Genomic DNA, 16,801 nt, shown 5'->3' with positions numbered 1-16,801 from the left:
TGTCAAACGTTTTGACAACATACACTTCTCCCTATGCATTTCAGGGTTCTGCCTTCATCAGGGGAATATCTATAATGAGTAAAAGAATGATATTAGTTTTAATCAATGGGTTTGCCGCCCGAAAATATATCCACCACCTGATTAATCATGGTTAGTTAAAAGTAGTGTCCATTATCGTTGATTTAGCGTTCGTTAGGTATATTCACAATGTCTGTGTACACTATGCGTATAAGTTGAACATTAGCGCTGTTCGCGTTAGTTATTATTTTCATCCCGTGAGTGCTTAGTGTGTGCGTTTCATAACAATTTCGGCAGTTAAGCCAACACTTATATTGCGGTAAAAAACCTCTCTCACTGAAGTTTCTCACACGCTGATGGTGTTATTCTTGTGAGTTTACATGCTTTTAAGGGCATCATTATTTCAGAAAGCGCTTACCGATTTGACGAACAGGAGACATTTCCTAGCTTCATTGGTCGCGTGTGAGTGCAGTAGCTGGTGCCTGTCAGTGAAGTTTAAAAAGTTTACATGCGTCTCTACATCCGGTCATGTGATCGGGAAATGGGCGCAGTGAATAAAGATCAGAATTCAAAAGGAACGCTTTCGCTTACTAATTACAGTTAAAGAATTTCACAATAATTATATACTTTCGTTACTTCAAATGGTTGAAAATATACCAGTTAAAGGAATACATTAAGTTAAATTCAACCCAACTTAAACGTACGATCTGATGTGTGTAAATAAAGTTCACAGATGAAAGTTAATCAATTGCTAGCAGTCCGATGGGTACTTGATAACCAAAAGAGAGCTTGTGTATACTATCATTAAAAAGAAATCTCTATTTAGAGGTAACATTAGAATTCTAGTCTTTCATTCATTCCATTGGGTTTTAAAGTGTTAAGATGGTAAATCCAATGATTCTCTCTCCTGAGCAAAATGTTTTTATTGTCTTTTCCTTTACTCTTTTCCATTACTTCCAGTATGCACACTTTTGTTTGACTGATGTGATGTTGAGCCTCAATAAAATGGGATGCTACTGTAGATTTCATGGGTTTGGTTCTAATGTTGCTTTTATGTTCATTCATGCGTATTTTCAATTTTCGTTCCGACTGGCCTATATAGGCTTTCCCACATGGACATTTTAGCATGTAAATGATATTAGACGTGTCACATGTAGCATTAACTTTTAGGTAAATTTTGTATCCTTTCATAGGGTGGGTAAATTGCCCTCCTCCAATTATGTTGTAACAATTATTGCAGTTCCAACATGGGATGGTGCCGCTGTATCCTTTTCTGTCAATTATCTTAGATGGATGCCGAATGATTTCTCCTATGTTCTTAGCTCTTGTATATGCGAACAAGGGTTTTTGCTCGAAGATGTTATTAAAATCTTGTTCCATTTTCAGGAGAATCCAGTTTTTTTTAACTATTTTCTTATAGTGTCGGCTCATTGTTGAATATTTGCTTACGCATGTAACTTTTTCATCCTTGGTCTTAGGTTGTGTTGTTCTGGTTTTATTCTTTGCTCAATTGGACCGTTGTTTGAGTACATCCTCCGGATATCCCCTTTGCTTAAAACATTCTATCATATGATTGGACTGTTCTTTTTCCTTACTCGGGTCTGAGATGATCCTTTTTTATTCTCAACAACTGAGAGTATGGTAGATGCTGTTTTAGTGGTTGCGGATGGAACTGTCGTACATCAAGGTGTTGTTTCTATCTATTGGTTTTCTATAAAGGTTTGTTTCAAAGCCTATGGGTATTTTGGTGATCTCTACATCCAAAAAATAATGGACTGCTCCTGTATTTCGAAAGTGAATTGTATCCTCTCATCAATGGCGTTCAGTTTTATTATTTGAGCTCTCAATGTTTCTGTTGTTCCTCTCCATATAATGAAAAATCATCAATGTAGAGTAGATACAAATGTATTTGTTCCTTCCATGGTGGTGTATTTAGGATGTGCTCCTCCTCATAGTCATTCATGAATATATTTGCGTATGTTGGTACTGCGCAATTGCCCATAGATGTACCACTCTTCTGCAAATGCCAGCAGTTATCCCACTTGAAATAGCTGTGCATTAATGTAAATTCGAATAGTTCCATCGGGAACACCATTACAAAAAACAGAACCTAACCTAAAAAGGATACGGGAAGGGGGAACAACCCACCAGGGAAGAAAATATGTATAACAACATGAAAAGGCAGTTCCCAGTAATATAGAGGACCAATAGGTTCCAATAGTAGCAATTGCCCACAGAACAGCTGAGTATATTCAAATTATTTTATTATCATTTGTATTCATAAAAAATTGCATAGAGAAAAGTCCATACTTCAATGAGTAGAACAACATATATAATTCATATAGCGTCAGCCCAGAGCCACAGGGAACAATAAAAAAAATTTCATACATCATTCACTCATTCAATCAATCACAAACTCACTTACAGACCAATACATCCATCTAGATTCATACAACTAAAAAACTCTCAACAGCCAGACAGAAAGAAGCGCCGACGCGCGTTTCAGAAAAATGCCACAGTGGGGAATTCCTTCATCAGGGCGCCAATCGTTCAGGTACATAGGACCATCACAGTCCTCCAAATGTCCAAGAGGGTAGAGTTCAATCAATTTCATAATTTCTGGACAAAAAGCAGCATATCTGTTGGCAAAACAGAAAAAATTAATAGCAGATCCAAAATAAATAAAGTACTCTAATACAGAAGGAAGGGGGTTGGTCATGACATGGAGTAAAACAAGACAGAATCACGTCCTAATACACCCAATCGACATACATACAATGAAAAGATTTATTAAATTGTAGAGTTTCTATTAGGGAGACATATATGTAAAGGAATGGAAACTAGCCAAATAATCATATCCATTCCACTGGATCAGCTAGTGCTACAGTCCAGAATCTAGAAAGAGCAGCCGGCTAATGAGAGAAAGAGAAGGATGTTCAAGTGTTTACATACCAGGAAAGAGGTTTCCATGACATCTAGACCATAAGGATGGTTAATGGCCAGCCTCGCGATAAATGAAGGTCAGAATATTTCGAGCGCAGAAATGTCCGTCTCTGTGCTGTAGTATATGTAAAGAGAGAAAGAGTAGGGGGCCATATAATACAAATATTATAAAGAGTAATCTAGCGCTAGCAGCCCTACTCCATATCAAGTTTTTGTACAGCAAAATCTAGTACAGACAAAATATCCAAGAGCTGAGTATCCCCAACAGACAGCAGAAGCTCACCTGAATTTTCAAAAGAGCAGGGATTCAAAGGATATGTAGGATCCCAACGTTCCTGGTACCGGTAACGTGAAGTTTAAACGTTTATTTGAATGATGTCCTCTGAATAAGAAAAAACAAGGAATAGACATTCGCCTGTAAGTACACCTGTGAATAAATTACACAAAGAAAAAAATAACCGAGACACAGCAACGAATTCACGAAGGTGCCATCATTAGCTTAAGTAGATCGTAATCTTCTATGCGCCGTCGACTGAAAAGCTACAACTAAATGTGGCGATGAGGTCCGATATGTTATGTTATGTTATGTTATGTTATGAGAATTTGTATAGCGCGCGGCTGCCCCAGCCAAGGGGCATCCCGGCGCTGCGAGCTGACCAGAGTGCAGAATGAAGGTGCACAAAGAAAACGGATTAATGGAAAAGATGGGTTTTGATGGCTTTCCTAAAGGCTAAAAGATCATGCATCCCCCGTATGGTTACAGGCAGGCTGTATGAATATGAATCAAAGGGTCTAAAAAAGTACCTAGGACCCAGATCTCACAATAGACAGTCGAAATTTCAACGAAGGTTATTACCTCTTTTATACAAGGAGTTGGGCCATAATCAGACATCGGGGTAGAAACTCCAACCGATGCAGTTCAGCAGAGTCAGGAAGACATATGGTTTAAACGCAGTCCTACGGAAAGGCAAAAACACGGCTTACAAAGCAACCAGGGTAGAATTTCAAAGCAGATGTAAAGACAGCTGCATAGAGGCGGGCTTACCTAACATGAAAAAAACGAGGATCTCGGAATCCAAGCCACACGGGTCAACCTTCTGCACCGCTAGGAGAGAAGAGCCCGTGACAACTGGAAGGTATATATACCGTAAGGGAATCATATGATTTGCGGCACCTGTGTGAGATAAGATAGAACGTGCACAACACTAGACCCCTATACTCAACAGCGGCTAAGGACGGAAAAGAGCCGCCATTTTGGGTGATCGCTCCCCAAAGCCGAGAATCATTCGGAGAAGTTTGAATCCAGTGTAAACAGTAAGCAAAGACTAAAGGATGGAACCGACAACCAAAACGAAATTTAGCTATTGATGAAAAACAAACAAAAAAAAAAAATAGAGAATCGAAAACCACAAAACATGCAAATATAAGGAGAGAGGAAAAATGAAAAAAAAATGTTGAACATAAAATGAACACAAAGAAAAATAATATATTAGCAAAAATACATCAGCTCTATAGAAAACCATCTCAAGTAATGAACGCAGTAGAAACAGACTCAATGAATCGCGTTCTCCCATGAAATATATTCATTCAATCCTGAGACAGCCGTCTCAAGGAGAAAAATCCAATATACTTCCCTTTTACTCCTAAGGGCATCAGAGTTACCATCCTTCGGACAGTGAATCCGTTCAAGGTTAAGCCATCTGAGGTCTTCAACCTCGTGTCCTTCTAATGTGCAACTAATGGTGCTCCCAGCCGAGAGTTTCTAATACAGGATTTGTGCTCAGAGAACCGAGTGCGGAATTCTCTCCCTGTTTCTCCTTCATAGCCCTTAGAACAAGGGCAAGTAAGGAGATACACCACGTTGTTGGTCCTACAGTTGGTCATTTCTTTAAACTTGATATTCCTTTTTCCCCATTTAAGCTCAGGGGTACAGATAACCTGATCACAGGCGTGGCAGCCGCCACATTTGTGACTACCCGTAATCGGGTTCGTTCCAGTAATGCTCCTTTGAGCAGGGCCTGGAGGATCAGCAGGAGATGCCCTCACTAAAAAGTTACTCAAATTCTTATTGTGTCGGAACGCAAAGATTGGTTTGTCCAGTTTATCTATGGATTTATCCATATTGAGAAGGTGCCAATGGGAGTTGATGATAAATCTCAGTTTTTCATTAAAGTTGGAATGAGTAGAGATCATGACAAGTTTGTTGTCGTCCTTTTTCTCTCTAGGTTCCAAGAGAGTCTCCCTATCAAAAAATGTAGCTCTTTTATATGAGTCTCTAATCAACCTCTTAGGGTATCCTCTGTCTAGGAACTTCGTTTTCATTACTCCCGCATGTTGTTCAAAATTGCTCATATCAGTACAGTTACGTCTGAGCCTGAGAAATTGGCTGAATGGAATGCTATTTCTCTGGCTCCGCCGGTGGTAACTGTCGTAGAAGAGCAATGAGTTGCGGGCAGAGGGATTGGTATAAAGTGACACTTCAATGTGGTTGTTGTTCACTAAAATCCAAACATCCAAGAACTCAATTTTAGACGAGCTGATATTCGCACTAAACTTGAGATGTGTGTCGCAGAGATTTATCCACAGAATGAATTCATCAAATTGTTCTGTAGGGCCTCGCCAAATAAAGAAAATTTCATCGATGTATGGATTATACTGGGTGACATTTTCAGAGAATGGGGCAAGCTCGGTATAGATATACTTTTCTTCAAAAGCACCCATGTTTGCGTTCGCTACATTGGGGGCACATGCCGCTCCCATGCTAATGCCCAGTACTTGCTGGTAAATAACTTTATCGAATTCGAAGAAGTTCTCTTTAAGGACAATAGCTAAGCATTCGAGAATAAACAATTTTTCGGAGGGACAATCAGCACCATCAAGCATCTTTTTCACAGCTTCTAAAGCACCTTCCTGAGGGATATTAGAATAAAGTGCCTCAATATCTATTGAGACAAGAAGATCAGTGTGTGGATTGAATTCCAAGCCTTCAATTTTAAAGATCAAATGACCAGTGTCACGAACGTATGCAGGAAGGCGACATATAATGGGGGCAAGGCAGGCATCCACAAATTTAGACAGAGGTTCCGTTAGGGATCCATTAGTTGACACGATCGGTCTAAAGGGCGGATCCGTGAGATTTTTATTCAATTTAGGGAGTCCGTATGAAACCGGAATTTAAAAAAAGGTTTTGTTGAGATAATCGAACTCCTGGCTGCAAATGGAACACCTTCATGTCATTCTCATATTCAGCATGCAGCAGAGCTTTTTCTACCACTTCAATGCCTTGCTGGTGCAGGGTAGACGTATATAGGGATTTTACGTTGATAGTGCATAGTACTGTGGGTTCTTCATTGTTTAATGTGATGTTACTAAGTTTCTTGAGAAAATCTGTTGTATCCTAACGGAAAGATCTCATCTTAGGTACACATGATTGTAACAAGGAAGAACCCACAAATATTCCACAATGAGACGACACTATAAGAAAATAGTCAAAAAACACTGGATTCTCCTGAAAATGGAACAAGATTTTAATAACATCTTCGAGCAAGAACCCTTGTTCGCATATAAAAGAGCTAAGAACATAGAAGAAATCATTCAGCATCCATCTAAGATAATTGCCAGAAAAGGATACAGCGGCACCATCCCATGTTGGAACTGCAACAATTGTCACAACATAATTCGAGGAGGGCACATTACCCACCCTATGAAAGGATACAAAATTTACCTAAAAGTTAATGCTACATGTGACACGTCTAATATCATTTACATGCTAAAATGTCCATGTGGGAAAGCCTATATAGGCCAGTCGGAACGAAAATTGAAATTGCGCATGAATGAACATAAAAGCAACATTAGAACCAAAGCCATGAAATCTACAGTAGCATCCCATTTCATTGAGGCTCAACATCACATCAGTCAAATGAAACTGTGCATACTGGAAGTAATGGAAAGACTGAAGGAAAAGACAATAGAAACACTTTGCTCATGAGAGAGAATCATTGGATTTACCATCTAAACTCTTTAAAACCCAATGGAATGAATGAAAGACTATAATTCTAATGTTACCTCTAAATAGAGATTGCTTTTTAATGATAGTATACACAAGCTCTCTTTTGGTTATCAAGCACCCATCTGACTGCTAGCAATTGATTAACTTTCATCTGTAAACTTTATTTACACACATCAGATCGTACGTTTATGTTGGGTTGAATTTAACTTAATTTATTCCTTTAACTGGTATATTTTCAACCATTTGAAGTAAGGAAAGTATATCATTTTTGTGAAATTCTTTAACTGTAATTAGTAAACAAAACTGTTCCTTTTAGATTTCAATGTTTATTCACTGTGCGCATATCTAACAGTCACCCATTTCCTGATCATATAACCGGACACAGAGACGCACGTACACTTTTTAAACTTCACTGACAGGCACTGGTAACTGCACTCACACGCGACCAATGAAGCTAGGAAACGCCTCGCGTTCGTCAAATCGGTAAGCGCTTTCTGAAATAATGATGCCCTTATAAGCATGTAGACTCACAAGAACGACACCATCAGCTCGTGAGAAACCTCAGTGAGAGAAGGTTTCTTACTGCAATATAAGTGTTGGCTTAACTGCCGAAATCGTTATGTAACGCGCACGCTAAGCACTCACGGGGTGAAAATAATAACTAAACCGCACAGCGCTAATGTTCAACTTATGCGCATAGTGTACACAGACATTGTGAATATACCTAACGAACCCTAAATCATCGATAATGGACACTACTTTTAACTAACCATGATTAATCAGGTGATGGATATATGTTCAGGTGGCAAACCCATTGATTAAAACGAATATCATTATTTTACTCATTATAGATATTCCCCTGATGAAGGCGGAATGGCGGAATGCATAGGGAGAAGTGAATGTTCTCAAAACGTTTGACACAGAAAATGCATTATGGGACATGAAATGTCATCTGTTAATGTAATGGAATATATGTGTGAAACAAACACATTACAGTACTAAGCATCACGCCAGAAAACTTGAAAAGAACTGTTCATTTGAATTGTGCTGTGGTTACAGCACATTTACCTGTGCCCAGTGAGACACCCCATGGAAGTGGGATTGCTACCAAGGTATTAGACATTTACACTCCCGGGCAGGGAGTGATTCCCAGGAGCAGGGAATTACCGATTAACTTTAGGTTAACACAAGCTGTGCACGATCCAATTGAACTTTTAGAAAGAGGACATTTCACTGTACTTACTGCTTTGTGTGCCTGACGGCCTGCCTCCAATATACGTCTGGGGTGGGTAACAGCTACACTTTGTACATTCCTTCTAGATGGTCAAAACACAGCAAGATAGGGGTGTCTGAGTACCCATTTACATATCTGCATTTTTATGACCTTGCCTGGGCAGAATGGACGAGAGGGGCTAACACTCCACTTGAATAGGTAATATCCTGTCCCCACACAAAGAGATGATTTACCCTCATAAATAGCCAGACAGAAAGAGGAACCTGTGCACTTCAGAGAGTTGCTTTGAAGTAACCCCCCATTTAAAAGGCACTTTTGAGTATAAGTACTTTGGTCTCTCATCCCTTAAAATCAGACACTTCTGGATATTGAACTAAACCTCTGTCAGAAGGATTGCTGTGCTGACTAAAGGAGTCATCTTTGGACTCTAGACCTGTAAGGCCTGCTCTTCTCTTGTGTTGACCTGCTGCCTGCTGGTCTCTAGCTCTGCTAAATGAGAGCTGGACTCTGTCTTCCCTCCAAGTGATTCCCAAGGGCTTTATTGGCTTGCCTCCTGTAGCTTGAGACTCAGGGAATTCATAGTATCTACCCCTGTGCCTGACTTTCTGTAAGTGACTTAGATACTCTCAACACGGATTTCGACTCATCTCCTGTCTGCGTGTAGCAGAACCAGTGCATCACTGGAGTAAAATAGGCAAATCGCATCAGAACCAACGCTTTGCCTTTCAAGATCGATGCATCAGACAGCGTATCACCAAAGTTGCAGCTTGGTGAGATCGATGCAGCCCCTCGACTGCGTGGCAGAATCGGACACATCACTCAACACTTCTTGACACCGGTACCCATCTTCGAAACCAATGCATAGCCTTCACTCTGTGGAGAAGATCAATGCATCTCGCTGTTTGCGACCAGGAAAGGTACTTTCTTCAACGGACCCTGCGTAGTTCCTGTAGTCAGCCAGCACTCGGTCAGCCTCAACTTTGACTTTGCCCGGTCTAACGCTTTATTGCATTTATTCTTTTAAAATTCAATATTTTGCCTTCTGTACATTGGATTTGTATTATTTTGGCCTTGTTTTTCTCATATAAATGTTTTCTATTTTTCTAAACTGCTGTAGATTCTTTTTGTGGTGTCTTCACTGTGTTACTGTAATTTAAGTGTTTCAGAAATATTTTACACATTGCCTCTTAATTTAAGCCTGGATGTTCTGTGCCAAGCTACCAGAAGTTGAGCACTTGTTAATTTAGATTGTATATCTGACTTACCCTGATTAGGATTGTGACCCCTACTTGGACTGGGTGCAAACCTCTGCCAACTAGAAATCCAATTGCTAGCATCAACCATGCACAATTCAGACCTGATCTGCTTGAACAGCAACAGTTGAGACCCAGCAGCCAGATCAAGTCCTCTCCAAGCGGAATCACAAGCAATCCCAATCAGTTAAGGACAATTTCAAGCAATCCCAACTGGTTAAGGACAATTTCACCCATATTTGAATTCTTACTATAGCAGCAGTGGTCCCTGATTTATTGAGTCACCACAACTGCTCAGCCCTGCTACACATACACATAAGTAATGAGTAGCTAGATATGATAGGCCTGCTCTACAGAGAGATCTCAGTTACTTTTATTTATACCTACATAGTCAGCCATATTATAGCTGCAACATATTATGTGCTCTGTAATTGGGTATATTAGTGATGTAGGAGCTCTTTCATAAAAATACAATGGAAAACTCTCAAACATCATACTCTAGTTTCTAGCAATTTCTACAAATGAATTCTATTATTTCATGTGATTAGGCTACTACTCGCAAACTACCTGTGCCTTTGTAATTTTCTATGACTATTTAAAGCGAGTTCCTTCAAGCTGTACCTAAAAAGGCATGACACTACGGTGGAGTTCCACGCCTCCAAGTAGCACCTGGGCTTCCTTTTCCTCGCTCCTCCCCCTTGACTCTGTGAGGTGATGGCGTCGGAGGTGCTTCGGCGTTCTCACCGGCCTATGTGAAATCTGCCCAAGCAGTGCACAAGCTACGCGCTGGGATATCTGATATGCTGAGCCCGCTGTCATCACGCGATTAATCAAGCTAATAGACGCTGCTGGCAGAGAAGTCAAGGTCGTGAGCTCTTAAATCGCCTTGGAAGGTACATGCTTGCTGCGAAGCCACCTGGGAGCCGTGCGCTGTTTGTTTCACTGTTACACATTCCTCTTAATTACCGGAGGCTGCAGAAGTGCTTGCAGTGTATCATAGCGTATCGTCTAAAGTGGTGCAATAAACAGCGACTTTGCTAGGAAGAAGTGTGGAGCCTGGTTTAGATTAAGCTGAGCTCGGCTTTTTTGGGGGGCAAAACCCTGGAAGAATGCTTTCCAGCTCGGTAGCACATTTAAATGTTCCTTAAAGAGGCAGAGTCTACAAAAAAAAAACGTAGTGTTATTACAGACTGAGTGAGAATTCGAAACTCTGAAATAAGGTGTAAAGTCTGATAAGACTGTGGTTTACGTGCTGCCGGTAAAGATTGATAAGACTGTGGTTTACCTGCTGCTGATAACAATAAAGTGGTGAAAAAGATAAAACTGCAAGTCCCAGCACTCTTAGCACTAGAGTTTACTGGACCTTTTGGATCTCTTTGGAATATTTTGCTTCTTATATTGTATCTGGTGAACAGTAGTGCTGGGTCAAGGCAATAAATAAGTGGGCTCCGCCAGTAACAAGAGATATCGAGATATATTGCCTCATAAACTTCTTACGCTCTGGCTCTCTCTGGTATCTAAGACAACGACTTTGCTTGATTAAAAGATTGAAGATTACTGACTCTGAGGTGAGAGTACTTCGCCTTGTAATCTGATTATGGGCAAACAATTGACGGCTAGGACCAGGGCGATAAAAAAACGTCAACAATTGAAATCTGAAAAAGCCAAACTGACAGGATCAGCTGCAGAGAGGGAGAATTCCTCAGCTGAAAACTCGGAGAGCTCTGGAGAGGCTGAAAATAATTTTCTAAGTGAGAACACAATACAGGTTCAGCAGCAAGATCTTGGTACCTGTACAACTAGTGAGGGGAATAAGGGGAAAGAGCTGATGAAGGTATTAGAGCTACCCGTGGTCAGGGTGGATACGGCCCTGTTAAGCTCAGTAGTTAAATCTCCAGGAGTGGTGCAAGAGGCGAACTCTATATTCTCATATGATCCACTGGCCTCCAAAGATGCCCTGGTAATTTCTACTTTTAAAGATGCTCTGGTAATTTCTACTCCTAAAGTCGCTAAACAATTTCCGTTATTTGAGCGAAAGGGCACAGGGCAGGTCACTAATGCCAATACGAATATAGTTGGGACCAGGGCGACTTCAACAGAGGCTCCAACCCCAACCTCTTTAAAACCTATAGATTCAGTAACATCTGCTAGCAATGTGCTCAGTCTAACAGACTCTCCGTCCACAGATACAAAAACTGTTTCCTTGAATAAGAATGCAGTCCCAATTACGACTGTTCCCTCTGCTGGATGTTTAATCAGATTTGAAGGATGATGCGATAGCATATGCAGTGACTCAGGGCCCGATTTTGGAGATGGACACTAAAACTACTGGGGATTCGCAATTTTCTGTAAAAGATATGTTAAATATGATACTAGGAGAAATAAGAGAAATGAAGCAATTTCAAAAGGCAGAATTGGCAGTAATCAGTAACCGTTTGGACAAAATTGAAGACTCAATGGCTTCTTTCACAAACAGATTTCAAGAATCTGAAACTAGAATTTCAGGGTTGGAGGACAATATGACCACGATGCAAAAGGAGGTATCCACTATTTCTAAATCTTCAAAAGCTTTTGAAATCGAATTGGATGAGTTAGAGAACTATAATAGAAGGTCAAACCTTCGAGTGGTAGATGTGCCAGAAAATATCGAAGGATCAGACATGGTGCAATGGATTACTTCCTTCTTTTCGCGAGAGGTAATCCCTGAGTTTAAGGGAGATCTAACAATTACACGTGCACACCAAGTTCCAGCTCATCTATTTCTTAACTCTCCTTTTCCTCGGACAATTATTGTTAACTTTGCTGATGTAAGGGTTAAAGAGACAATTCTATCACAAGCCTTTAAGCAAAGACAACTTCATGCAAATCCAACCACTAAATGGCGGATTTTCTCCGATATGTCGGCGGCCGCAGCAAGACGGAGAAAAGACTTTTGCAGCTATTTAAAGAAAAAGATGTCCAAGCATCAATGGCACAGCAGGCAAAGTTAAAAGTCTTGATAAAAGGCAAATTCTATTTGTTTACGGACGTTGATGAGGCACATGAGATGCTTAATCAACTGCAAAGTTAACTTAAATTTGAACACGAGGGGGAGGGAAGGGGAGGAACAGGGTGGTCACAGAGTTAGAGGCGCAACAACAAGGCGCCTCCATGAGAGGGGTGAGTGTCAGGTGGCCAGCGTGGGGTGAAGGTGAAGGGCAAGGCCACAAGACTAGGTGCTGGAGGGGAGCACCTGAGAGAGGTTGTGGGGTGGGGGGTAAGAAAAATTTGAAGTTCTTGTTGGATTTTGATCGAAAAATAAGTTGACAAAATGCATGTTTTTTTGAGCTATTATTGAGTTATATATATTGGGGGTCTTAGAGTGATTTCTTTCAACATTAATGGGCTGAATAATAAAAAAAAATGCGAGCAATTGAGCACTGGGTTAAGTCAGAACGACCAGCGGTCGTATTGCTTCAAGAAACTCATATATCTGCGGCTAAAATCAACTCTTTTTCTATGTTTAAAACCTGGTCGGAATATAGAGGTTTTTCATGAGCCCAAGAGTCTAAAAGTGGGGTTGCTATCTTTCTGAATCAGAATGTATATGTAGAAATGGTACAATATGAAGATGGGGGGGGGGGGCAGGACGGTGGTGTTGGGCTACGTGCCTAATAAAAGGTAGGAAAAGACCAATTACATTTGTTAGCTTCTATGCCCCCGTGGAAGATTGTGCCCCAATCTATGACCAGCTATTTCAATCCTTATTATTAGTTAGGGGAGACATAGTGATAGGTGGTGACTTCAATATCCTTATAGACATAAAATTAGATTCCACTAGCAGGCCAAGAAAACAATCTAAACCAAAATAAAGAAGATCCATTATGCAGAATATATCTTTATTGGATCTTTGTGATCTGTGGCGTGTTAAATTTCCATAGAAAAAGGAATCTACGTGTTGGTCTGGGAGACCTAAATCATCATCGCGATTAGATTTCTTTCTAGCTTCAAGATTATGAAAATTCTCCTATCAAAAATGTTTTCATAATGGTTTTTCAGACCACGCAATGCTGCTAATTGAATTTGAAGTAGGTGAAGAGAATAAATCATCTAAAAGATGGATATTTAATAAAATGAACTTGCAGGACAGTAACTGGGTCTCCTTTTTAAAATTAGAAATCTCTTTATAGCTCGCAATCTACAGACAGCCCCACTTCATATTGTTTGGGACTCATTAAAAGCTTTTATTCGTGGGATTATAATCAGTAAAGATGCAGAAGAATGGTGCACTATTAAACAAACTAAGACCTCACTCTACCAAAAAATCCACTCACTTACTCTGCGGCGTCAAGTTAATCCCACGAGTGATGTGCAAAAAGAATTAAATGAGGCTAAACGTGGACTTAATACGCTCCTCTTTTCTCAGAGTGAACAGCAATTCTTAGTAAAATCTCAAAGGGTCTACAAGGAGAGTAATTTCTCCAGGAAGTTCCTTGCCTGGCAGGCAAAATAGCAAGCCGCCGCAAAATTAATCCATTCTTTAAAATGTCCTGTCACTCAAATTGAAGTTTCACAGACGGATGCTATTGACACTATTATGTTGTCCCATTATAAACAGATATATAGTCAGCAGCAAATTATAGACCACTCTAAGCTCTCAAATTTTTTAACCAGGCATAATATGCCCTCCCTAGCACAGATAGATAGCGATTCAATGCAACGGTTATTTACCAAATCAGAACTAGAGTTAGTGGTTGAACATTTACCTATTGGTAAAGCATGTGGTCCAGATGGCTTTTTTTCTCCGCTTTCTGATTTATTATTGCAATTATTTAACCATATGTTAATGGGTGGTCAAGTGTCGGATTCTTTTGGGGTGGGGACCGTCGTTAGTTAAGAAAGGTAAAGATTCAAAAGACCCTAACTCGTACCGGCCTATTACATTACTCAATACCGATTATAAGATCCTTACGAAATTACTAGCAATACTTTTTAATTCAATTGCAACAGATCTTATTCATCCAGATCAGAATGGTTTTGTGGCAGGCCGGCAGTTAACAACCAATACTCATTTTCTTACAGAAGCGTTAGATTATTTTCAAGTTAAAAAAGTCCTGGCTTTAATTTTATTATTAGATGCAGAGAAGGCTTTTGATTTAGTAGTTTGGTCAACTTTATTTGTTATTTTAAAACACTTTGGTATCCCTTCACAAATTATTAGTTTGATCCAAAATTTATAGACGGTTGCCAGAGCAAATATAGTTATAAATTCTGTTAGGGTTGGCACAGTTTCGGTCCAACGGGGCACCAGACAGGGTTGCCCCTTTTCCCCTATTCTTTTTGCTTTTTTTATTGAACCGCTAGCTATAGCTATCCGTGAATCTGTTAATATCCCTCCACCTATTACATCTATGGCAAAAATTAAACTCTATGCCGATGATATCATGTTGATAACTAAGACGGATACCCAATCTCAAATAGCTGTTTTGCAGCTTTTTGAAGAATTTGAGGCTTTAGGAGGATACCGAACTAACAAGAAAAAAACTGAAATTTTAGTATGTGACGGAGGGGAGGTGGTTTTACATGCGGACTTTGCTGGTTGTATCAATTTAAGACCAAAACGATATTTAGGGGTTATGTTTTCCACCTTGGTATCGGAGTTATTTATGTTGAATTTTGACCCACTCGTACGAAAAGTCCAATCTTTATTCACCAAATGGGGTTCACTAACACTTACTATTATGGGACGGGTGGCACTGATAAAGATGTCTGTACTACCACTATTTATTTTTTTATTTTCAGCATGCTCTCTACCCAGTAGTCTTTTTTCCAAAGTAGAATCCTTATTTTCGAATTTCATATGGGCTAAAAAACGTCCTAGGATAGCAATAAAGATACTTTACGTAGATACTGAACAGGGAGGCCTATCTCTTCCCAATATCAGAGATTATTATAGTGCACATTTTGCTCAGTATCTAGAACGATTTAAATTAGAAAGGCAGAATCCAATTTTTTTAATTAATTTTTTCTTTGACAAAATTAGTCAAGAGGCTCAAACCCCAGTTCCTTTGCGCATCCCTAAATCACCAAAACTTACTTGATATAAAATAATGTATTGGTTCTTTAAACGTCGCAATGTTCTTCTAAAAAAATATTCTCTTCCACAGTTCAATTCTAGAACTCCTCTAAGGAATGCTCTCATTTTTATGAGAATTAAAATCGGATCTGATATTGTCTGTCAATGGGAGCGAGCTGGGTTTCGTACTTTATTTGACTTTAAAAGAGAAGGGACTTGGCTGTCCCCAAGAGAAATGCAACAATGAATCCCAGGGAAGTTTATGTTATTTAATTCATATGTTTCGATTTTTAAAGTTTTGGGACAAGTGGAAGTAAGAATGATTGATTCTCCTTGTCAGCTGTGGGATGATTTATTTCTGATTTCTCAGAATAAGAAACCAGGAGCATGGAAACGTTATGTAGCTCAATACACTGATTTGGATCTTAGTACAAAAGCCATTAAAAAATGGCAAGAACAAGAAAATCATGCTCTGACTATGAATACCTGGAAGTGTATAAACAAATTGAATTTTAGTGTTCTTCGTGGATCTAATTGGAGGAGAATTATTTTTTTTACTAAATGGCTTCTCTATCGAACTCCTGCTGTCATCTCAAAAATGTTTACGAATGCTAGTGATGTCTGCTTTAGATTTAAGCAATACATTCCCGCTAATTGGTCCCACATTACAGCTCACTGTATTAAAATTATCCCTTTTTGGAATGAGATATTCAAATATTTACAAAAGTTTTGTGGGATTCAGATTGATTATATCGTTAAATTAATACTTTATTGATATGATAGCGATCTCGGTCTGTTTGGACAGTCGGTTAAATTATTATTTATTGTGATGGCAGTTGCGAGGTCCTTGGTCCTACAGAACTGGAAATCATCCAAAGCTCCTTCGTTTAATATCTGGCTTCAGAAAATGAGAAATGTTAGAACAAGTGAATTTCATTATGCAAAGAGAACTGGGGGGATAAGGAAATTTGATAAAATTTGGAAATCATTTTTTGAGTAATTTTGGAAACTGTACTATGTAAATTGATTTTGTATTCTTTGGATGTTAATAAATGCATTTTCTGTACCAGTTGAAATTTCATACAAGACCTTCAATAATAAAATGTTGTAAAAAAAAAAAAGCTGTACCTAAAAAGGAACATGCTGTGCATGCATCCATGCATTTTTTTCGTTTATACACCACCCTAAAGTCACATCATTTAAAAAAAAGAAATCTGTCCTTTTGATATAATGTGTGCCCTATTCATTAGTGCACATTGCCCATGATATCCTAAGGCCCGATTCACAAA

General features: G+C 39.4%; 1 protein-coding gene across 1 annotated transcript in view; it reads left to right on the top strand.

Annotated features, from left to right (window-relative positions):
• RNF207 (ring finger protein 207) overlaps nt 1–16,801 on the top strand; it is a 900,262-nt gene that overhangs the window by 588,621 nt on the left and 294,840 nt on the right. The gene's annotated exons all lie outside the window — the stretch shown is intronic.

The sequence above is a fragment of the Lissotriton vulgaris genome, chromosome 5 (assembly GCF_964263255.1).
Source record: "Lissotriton vulgaris chromosome 5, aLisVul1.2, whole genome shotgun sequence".
Classification (NCBI taxonomy): Eukaryota; Metazoa; Chordata; class Amphibia; order Caudata; family Salamandridae; genus Lissotriton; species Lissotriton vulgaris.
This window is presented reverse-complemented; position numbering and strand designations above follow the sequence as displayed.